Below are 9235 nucleotides of genomic sequence, written 5' to 3'. Positions count from 1 at the left end.
AGATCTTCCAAAATTTTCATGACTCCATAGGATGCAGTTGGAAAGAAAGATAAGTCTTAATCCTGTTAAGATTTAGGGTTGTGTGCTAATAAGCAATATTTGTTTGAGAATTATCTTGTGGATATCCTTAAATTAACCTTTGGATATCACTTCTATAAACCAACTAACAAATGTTGTTTTATTGGGTAGTTCATTGTAATCCTACAATATGATTTGCCTAACGCAAATGAACGAGAGATAGAACTCAAAGAATGGGTTCTTTGAGAGACAAGATAATCAACAAATATAACAACCTAGTTCTTACACCACAAGCTCCAAGGTAGTCGAGAAGGATTTATAAACCGTCTCAGTTGAATGGTTTGAACTTTATGACTATGTCATAGAGTTACACCTCTTAATTCGAAAGAAATAAGAATGAAAATCCTTATGACTACATTGAGTGTACATACGACATATACTCAAGGAAATGGTAAAGTACCATTGGACTCGAAATAGTGAAACCTTTGATAGCTAATTGGTAGCTTAAGGTGACTGTAATCAAAGAGATTGGTTGACTTGGAAGAAACCATCATTGATGTAGTCTTGGTTTCAATTAATTCAAAGATTGCTAGCTACAACTAAATGGTGATTCAATGTTTGGATATAATATGGGTTTCCGAAACCATTATTAAGATAGTCTTGATAATATATGTCTAAAACTATGAATCACAAGACATGTAAGTTGTAGAGATCCATCCATCATGAATCTTAGCAAGCTAGTGGGAGCTATAAGCATCTTATGAGAGAAAGATCAAATAGTTTTGATTTCTTATAAAGATGTAAATGAATCTTTTGTTTATTAGGTTTACAAAAGATTAGTGGGAGTCGATCATGTTCCTAAATTTGAATATATACATATATGATATATTAATTCTGGAAATGAAAAGAATACTTCTTCGTTAAAGTTATGATTTTAAACATTCTATAACGATATAATGTATATGGGAGACATAGTCTATAAACATGGGAGACATAATCAAACGAATAAGTTCGTTATAGACCTCGGGTTAGTTTTGGGCCGCAAGGCCCAATGGGATTTGATTGTCAAGCCCATTAACTCAAGTTGTATGACAACTTGAAACCACAAAGGGCTTGAAAGCCCAATGAACCCTTAATGGCCGGCCATATAGAGAGGGGTAGTGAACTTGGCTTAATTGTAAGTTTGCCACTCCATTGTGAGGTGGTATAAAGGCAACTTTATAGCCATTTCATCCTTAGGGTTTCTTTTGGAGAAAAGATGAGAACACAAGCTCCTTTTTCTCTCTAAGAGGCCGGCCACCCTAGAGGATTTTAGCTAGCAATCTTACTTCCTCTAGGTCACTCATCTTTTCTTCAAGTCTTACCTTGGTGTGGAGACTTAGAGGTTCTCAACTTTGGAAACTTGGAGAATCCTTTCAACCATCCTCATCCAAGAAATCCATGGAGCTAAGAAGCAAGGAATGAAGGCCCTTCCTTGGGTGATTAGCCTTTGCTTATGCAAAGAGGAATCAACAAAGGTATAAAATTTCTCAATTCACTTTGTTCTTAAGTTGAGTCTTGGTTCATATAACTACTAGGCTTTGAATTTCATGGGTAATGTTTTGTTTTGAGTGCATACAAAGCATGATTCCGCCTTTAAATGTTAATTGCATGCCATAGATGTTGCTCAAATGAACATGTTTTTCACAAAATTTCCTTCAAGTGGTATCAAGAGCCTAGGTCTAGTAGTTAGTGAATCCTTTTGGGTTTTGTATTTTCATAGTTTATGATTTGAATGTTGTAATTGTTACAAGAATAAAGCAACAATTTTTATCTCGATATTTTTTCAGCCCTGATAGCATGAACATTCACCATAATGCATGACCCAACTTTATGTTTTTTGAATTTTAGATTATACATAAATTGTGTATGCATTATATTCAGAATCTTCTTGAATTATGTGAATTGATATTGTGATATTACTATGAATTATTATATGCAATTGAATTTAAATAAATAAATATATAAAAATAAATAAAAAAAGCTAGGGTTTGTTGGAACTCCACCAAGCCGTGGCACCAAGCCGCTGAGCTCCCCTATGCCAAGCCTCGAGTCGTGAGCCAAGAGGGCCTACAACCTTCCGTCGAACCCAGAACGACACACCCATGGTGTTGTCCTTGTTCCTTTGGGGCTCAGACCTGTGCACCACCGCCACGACCACCGAGTTGGTGTAGTTTAGACTAACTCTGATGACTTGCAGTTATCGTTGATGGAGGATATGGTCGAGATTTCTTCGAAATCTCACCGGATTCTTTTCGAAATATCGTTTTGATTCCACAGCGTCCATCGTTCATTGCCATCAAGGATGCCCCTCCGCCAACCTATAATGGTTCTTCGATGAACCATCAACTCACGCACTCACCCCCAATGACTTTTGACCAAGACATCGTCAACAGAACTGATAGCTACGACTTTCTTCTCCAGCGAGCACACCCAGCAGCGGTTGGGATGCTTTCTTGGACCACTTGTGCCTTTTTTGGGCCATGTTAACTCTCCCCACAGCAACTGGGGAAAAAAAACATTTTTTTTCTCCTGGGCTTGCTTGCAGCGGCCTAGTGATACTATTTTGCTCGGCCCGCGTGGCAATGGTGCCCCATGTGACGCGCACACTGGATCGCCCCCCTCGATGAGCCTTTAGTTTACCCTGCACTGCACCACACAGGATCTGTGCTCCTGTCCTTTTTTGGGCCTCTGTTTCCCCAGCATTTTAGGCCAACCAGCAATAGCCCAACCATGCTAGAAAAGCATGCTGCCTTCTTCCTTATCTCAGTCCATGACCATTCTAGCCCTTTTTTTTTGGGCTTGGATCTCATTCATGTTCATGATTTTTTTTAAAAAAAAAAAAGCCTATTAGGGCTTTGGTCCAATGCCTTGAGCCACCAATTATATTGATTATTTTCTTTAGGCCTTATGGGTTTTAAATTTTTTTTGGCCCAGCTTTTAATTTTGGCCCGAAGTCCAAATAACTAAATTATAAATTCTAGACATATTTGCATATTTTCTTGTTGCATATTTTTGTATATATTGCATTTGTTTGCTGGAATTATGAACTTGAAGTTCATAATTCTGAACCTGAAGTTTTGAAAAAGGGCCATCGAAACCTAAAGTTTGTTAACGCACAAATACTCATGTTGAGACCCAAAGTTCTTTATGCTTAAATCCGTTTAAACCAAACCACGTCTTAGAACCTGAGTGTTATAACGTTGATGTTTATGGAAATTTTATTTCCTGAAACACTAATCACACTCTTGTTTCCGCCATTCAATGTATTGTCAAATCGTAACAAGTTTGATTTTACTGATTTGGAAATTTCGAACAAGAAACTACTTTACGTGGATACAAGACGTGACACCCCACTTGACTACAACTAGTAGCGAAATCATTGTAGCCAGTTATGGTACGGAAGAGCTGAATAAGCCTCCGCCATGATCTTTATTCGAAGACTTATGCTTGACGCATATCAAATAGAAGTACCTCACTGCCGAGGACTTCATGGCTCTTTGACTCACTATGGATCGTTTCAAATCATGCAAAGATGAATTCTTGCCCGAAGCAAAATATGATTGAAACCTTTGCGTCCTTGAATAGGTACAATTTTGAAGTTTATATCCGATCGAATTTTGACTGGAAGAAAATATTTCTCGTCTTTCTATATCTAAATTGCTCCTGAAGTAGTAGTATAGAGCGAGCATAAGTTCTAAATTCTCGGATCTGATTAGTACAACACTTGTGAGAGAAAGGTACCCCAGCAATTCGGCTAGGAGGTACCGAACAATATAAACCTAGCTTCGGCTGGAGTCGACCGAATGGTGATGCCATGCTTTGGTAGGTATGCACAGAACAATAATGCTCTTCTTCGACAGAGGCCTACCAAACCAAAATCTGGGTCCGTCTCTCTCTCACAATCCTATTTTTCGAATGTGTTTTACAACATATGGTAGAATCAGGCCTGCCAAGAAGTGGAATCACTCTCGAAGCATGACATTGGAACCTAAAACTTCAAAGAATAAAAGATAGTATTCCCAAACCTCAACCCTGCTGAATCTAATTCTGTTTTGACGGAATAAATCATTGGTTATGCACTTGTATGTGCCCCTGCCAATGTTGTTGATGAGTACCATTCCTGTAGTCAATTTTTGAACTAATTTTGCTCCACCTAACACATTTGGAAGAGCGAATTTTGACATGAAAGGCCTATTGGCCGAACCCCCTTGTCATTTTGGTTTACTTTGTGATAATTTACTTGGAGAGCAAGTTTATCTCCTCCTTAATACTATAAATAAAGGCATAAGGACTGGGGAATTAACACACAATTCCTCGGGTCTATTCTCCAATCTCTTTCTCTTCCCTTTGCCGCACCTCTCTATTAAATATAGTCCACAACAATAATATATATGTATGTGTATTTCTGTTATTATTCAGCTTTACTATTTCACTTTCGTATCACTTTGGAATTATTTGTTATAAATCAAAGTTAACGCCAATTAAAGCTTGATTTGTGGATCAAATATTAGAGAATAAATCAAATTGTAATTACTGTAATTGGGTCCTAAAATTCAGCTATTTGCCTGGTAATTTACTTGACATACCACCAACCCGGAATGTCCACTTGGACATCCGAATTGCGATGTGTTGGCCAACACCTGGAAGGTGATGAAGCCATAAAGTGTAGTGATGTGGAAAAAGTGAATAAATTAAAACCTAAAAGTGACTAATTTAGAGTGCACATGTGAGCATGATTAAACCCATATCACACAAGTGATGTCAGAGCATAGATAAACTGCAGTAAAGAAAAGTAAGGACATTTGTACCTATATGAGGAATCCCATACATAACAGCTTTTACCAACAATCCTCGTCATCACAAAACCTCTACCACTAAAATCCTGGAGGGGCAAAAAACAAGGGTGAGTGGGCCTGAAAATAAAGTTTTGTAAAACCTTTACGAAAAGTGTAACCCCTCGCTGTAAAACAAGTATATGATTTCCCATAAATAATATAATATTAGTATGTAATAATGTACCCTGCATCAAAATTGAGTGAAAGATGTAGGGTACACTAACAAGATATATCAACATTTAACCTCAAATCGATATCACAAGAAAACAATGCTCATTAATTTATGTAGGCACACAAGTCCATTGCAAAGGTATTCAAACAATGGAACATGCTAGGTGTAGGTTTTACATTATAGTACTACATCACGTGAGCTGCGCTAGTCGCATAACATACAAGTCCAACACATCATGCAAAAGGACAGGCTGGCACCTAACTCTGGATCCAAAACGAATGTAAATGATGTATGTAAACTACACGTGAAGCTAGTCATTGGCCCAGGATAGTACAAATAACTAAGAGATACCATGCAAACATTTAATAATGAGCAGGTAAAACGCAAAGATATCATGCCACAAGTTTATGCTCACAAATAATATTAAAAACATAAAGTGTACGAAAAGTCTATTTGTAAAGCTAAACATGGCATGTCACATCAATATATATAAAAGAAGTTGTTGGGAAATCACACACACACACACACACACACACACACACACACACACACACATATATATATATGCGTAAAAACAAAAGACCCACTTATAGATACTTGCAATGTCACATCCATTCGAGTTGGGAAAGTTGGAGTCTCCGATACTAATCGCACCTAAGCATAATATTGGGACCTAAGCATAAATTTTGGAAAACGGAGTGCGGATTCAGAATTAAAGCGTCGAAATACGCTAAGTGGGGTTCCAGAGAATATTCCAGAATCTATTTCGAATTGGGCTGGGCCAAATCCGAAAGAGGGTCATGGGTTGGGCTGGTTATAGGTTTGGGTTTTGAGCATTTTTTTTTTTTTTTTTTTTTTTTTTTTGTACCGAGTTGGGTTGACTCGTTTAGACTTTTAGGCCAGGTTAACTATGGCCCATAGATCAGGTTGGCCTTTTTTTCTCCTTATTCTCCCATCGGTTACTGCTACAACTGCCGAAACTGGCGATTTGGGCTGGAAAAACTCCTAAGCTCCTAACGAGCTCAAAACTTAACCATTTTCAATGAAATAAAAGTCAAAATGAAGCTCGTGAAGTAAAGGTTCAAGATATACCTATGAGGGACAGAGTTGGCCAAAAAACGGCTCGAAGTCGTTAGATCTCCGTCGAAAAACAAGAGGAAGGGTCACCAAGGTATTTCCTACACTAAAACATCACCAACTTGCACAAATGATCCAGAAAACAACCCAAAACAATGATAATGACGCGATTTGAGGGTGTAGGGTCCCTACCTTGTCGAAAAAGTTCACAGTTCGCCAGAGTTTTCCCTTGAGTTCACACTGAGTTTCATGGCATGTCGGTCTCTGTTCGAGTCTAACATTCATTATGAAATTCTAAGACTCAAGAAGGGGTGAAAGGGAGAGAGGTGGAGGTTTGAGTGGAGTTTGCCGGAGGAAGTGGCGAGGTGTGTGTGGATCTCGGGTTGTCGAGGGGGAGAGAGAGAATCCCAAGTTTAAAGAGATAAAGGGAGAGGAAGTACGGGGAAAATGGAGTGGGGAGCTAAGGTGGTTCGTCGGAGTTGCAGCGACGAAGTGGTGGTGGTGTTCTTGGGGAGTGAAGGTGAGTGAGAGAGATGAATGAGGAGGGAAGATGATAGAAATGAGATAGAGAGAGGGAAAATAGAGAGTGGCGTGTGAGAGAGAGAAGAACCAGTTCTTAAAAAGAAATGATGGTGATGTGTGAGTGATAATAAGAATTGATGGTTGAGTGTGTAGGTTTAGATAGAGAGGGAGAAAGTGATGTGAGACACATCATGAAGAAGGTGGAGAGTTCGAGATGTGGGGGTCCCACATTCAAAATAAAATAATAAAATATCTTTTATAAATATTAAAATAAAGATATAATAATATAAAATTTTGAATAAATATATATATAATATAAAGTAGTAATTTTTACTAAAGTATGTTTTAGATTCGTATTTCCGTAAAATTTTCATCGTAACTTCGATTTCGATTCCGCTTGCGTCCACGTGTTCGCAAAAAAATGAGTACTATTTAGAAATAGTAAAATAAGACCGGAAAAGTGAAAGGAAAGTTGAGGTCCACGTGGAAGGCCTACGTGGCATCTCAAGGGTATTTTGATAATTTCACTACTACTGAGAATAAAATATGATAAATCTCGAGACGGGATGTCACATTACTCCTTTTAGACTAGATGTGTTTCTATATAAGGATTATAAACGAGTTGTACAAAGATACATAAAATATAAGAAAACCTTTTCTTCATTATCAAATTCTTTATGGTATAAGAGCGCCATCCTGGTGCCTGCTATTGCTCTCTTTTGCTTCCACCAATATCATTGACAACCATGTCTAAAACTCCATCAGAGAAGAAGCCCACCACCATCATCTCGCCTACAGAGGTTATGGATTTCAACAATCCTTATTATATTCACCACTTAGACCACATTGGGCATTCTCTTGTCACTTGAAGGGTGACAACCACGCGACGTAGAGTCGTGCCCTGATGATTTCTCTAGAGGCTAAGAACAAACTCAGGTTTTTTCAGTGGCTCAATCAAAGCGTCGTTAAAGGAGTCTCTTGTGATAAAACCTATTCTGTGGTTTTTCAGTGAGCAACCTGGGAGACTCTATATGTCTTAAGTATAGTTACATCAGGCAGACTACGAACATTGGTATATAGCCTCGTTGTCTGGAGTCTTCCAATGCACCATCTGACTTTTGGACAGTTTATGCAACCTAAGGGTTATGGGTTATACACTCAAACCTAGGCTCTGGCCATTTGGGAGAATAATCGAAAAGAGCGAACCAAAAATCAGCTGAGTAGTGGCTTTGAATTCCTGCTATGAAGTACGATTACTTCTTTCCAGGACCAGTGTACTAAGTCAAGTACGTTATGCGGCAATCCCTTGCCTAAAGCAAAGTCTGAATGAGGCATCTAGACTAGGAAATCCTCAAGATGAATTTTATTCCATCAGAACCCTGATTCGCAGAAGTAACTTTGCAAAGTCAACTAAGTGTGATTTGATCCGAAGAGTTCAAGTCCAAAGCATATAGGGTTTGCCAAAAGGATTCCAAAGGTGTTTTCGATGCAATGTGCATACGATCAAGTCCCTAACAAACTTTTGTTTAAGGTTTACTAAGGACTAACGTGCAATTCGAACTAGGAAGGAATCCCTTATTGGTTACATGTTGCAATTATTAAAAACATCATACCCAAAATAAGGCATGGTGAATGAAGAAATGGAATTAAAGTCATGCTCAACTTCTTATACAACACTTAAATTAATCTTCTACAAGTGTTAAATAATCATTATTACTCAACCAACAAGTCTATTGAAACATGTCGGATTGACATTAAGATCTGGAGGTCATTCCGGACAAGATTCGTCACTTTCTCATCCTTAATCTAATCAATGCATCAAAGCAAGTTTTAGAGCAAGAAAATTTTCATAGGTCATATGCTTGGTGTCGGAGTAAGATGGTACTCTGATTATCGCAGTGGAAATCTTTATAAACACTAAGTTTAAGGATAATATTTTTCTGCAATGTTATCGAGGGGATCGTCTGAAGCTCACCTAAGCCTACAACCTTATTCTTTTTTAACTCTATATAGTCTCCTAATTTAATAGGGATTACTCTCTCAAGGTCTCGATAAATATCGTAGCCTGGGTATTTCTCTCTTAGTATTTTATGATCCAAGACTCTTTCCGACATCTCTTTGAACTTCAATGATCTTATATTCTCTGCACCTAACATAGGCTCACAAAATCTCTACATGTTGTTTGGCTATGCGTAGACATGGAGAAGCATCTCCTACGCGCCTAAGCCAAGGCACCTTCATCAATGATGTATTTTGATGTAACACATCATATATACTCTTTTCTTAGAACTACAACAATGATTTGATTCTCCATCCCTCGAGATATGTCTGTATTCAATTACACTCCTCCTCTCCCAATCAACCCATTCTCCCCTTGCCGGAATTTATGAGAGTTTCGACTGAATTACGCCTCCAGTCTTCCCTCGCTAGAGTTTATGGGAATTTCAGCACCGACAAACAAAACTGAAACCAGATTGGATCATTTAAAGTTGAACTGAGCCAATTTTCATAAAAGGAAATTTTGGTTTTCAAATCGAACAATACCAAAGCTTTACCTTCGATTAGTCCC

The sequence above is a fragment of the Malus sylvestris genome, chromosome 3 (assembly GCF_916048215.2).
Source record: "Malus sylvestris chromosome 3, drMalSylv7.2, whole genome shotgun sequence".
NCBI classification, from domain to species: domain Eukaryota; kingdom Viridiplantae; phylum Streptophyta; class Magnoliopsida; order Rosales; family Rosaceae; genus Malus; species Malus sylvestris.
Note: the sequence above shows the minus strand (reverse complement) of the source record.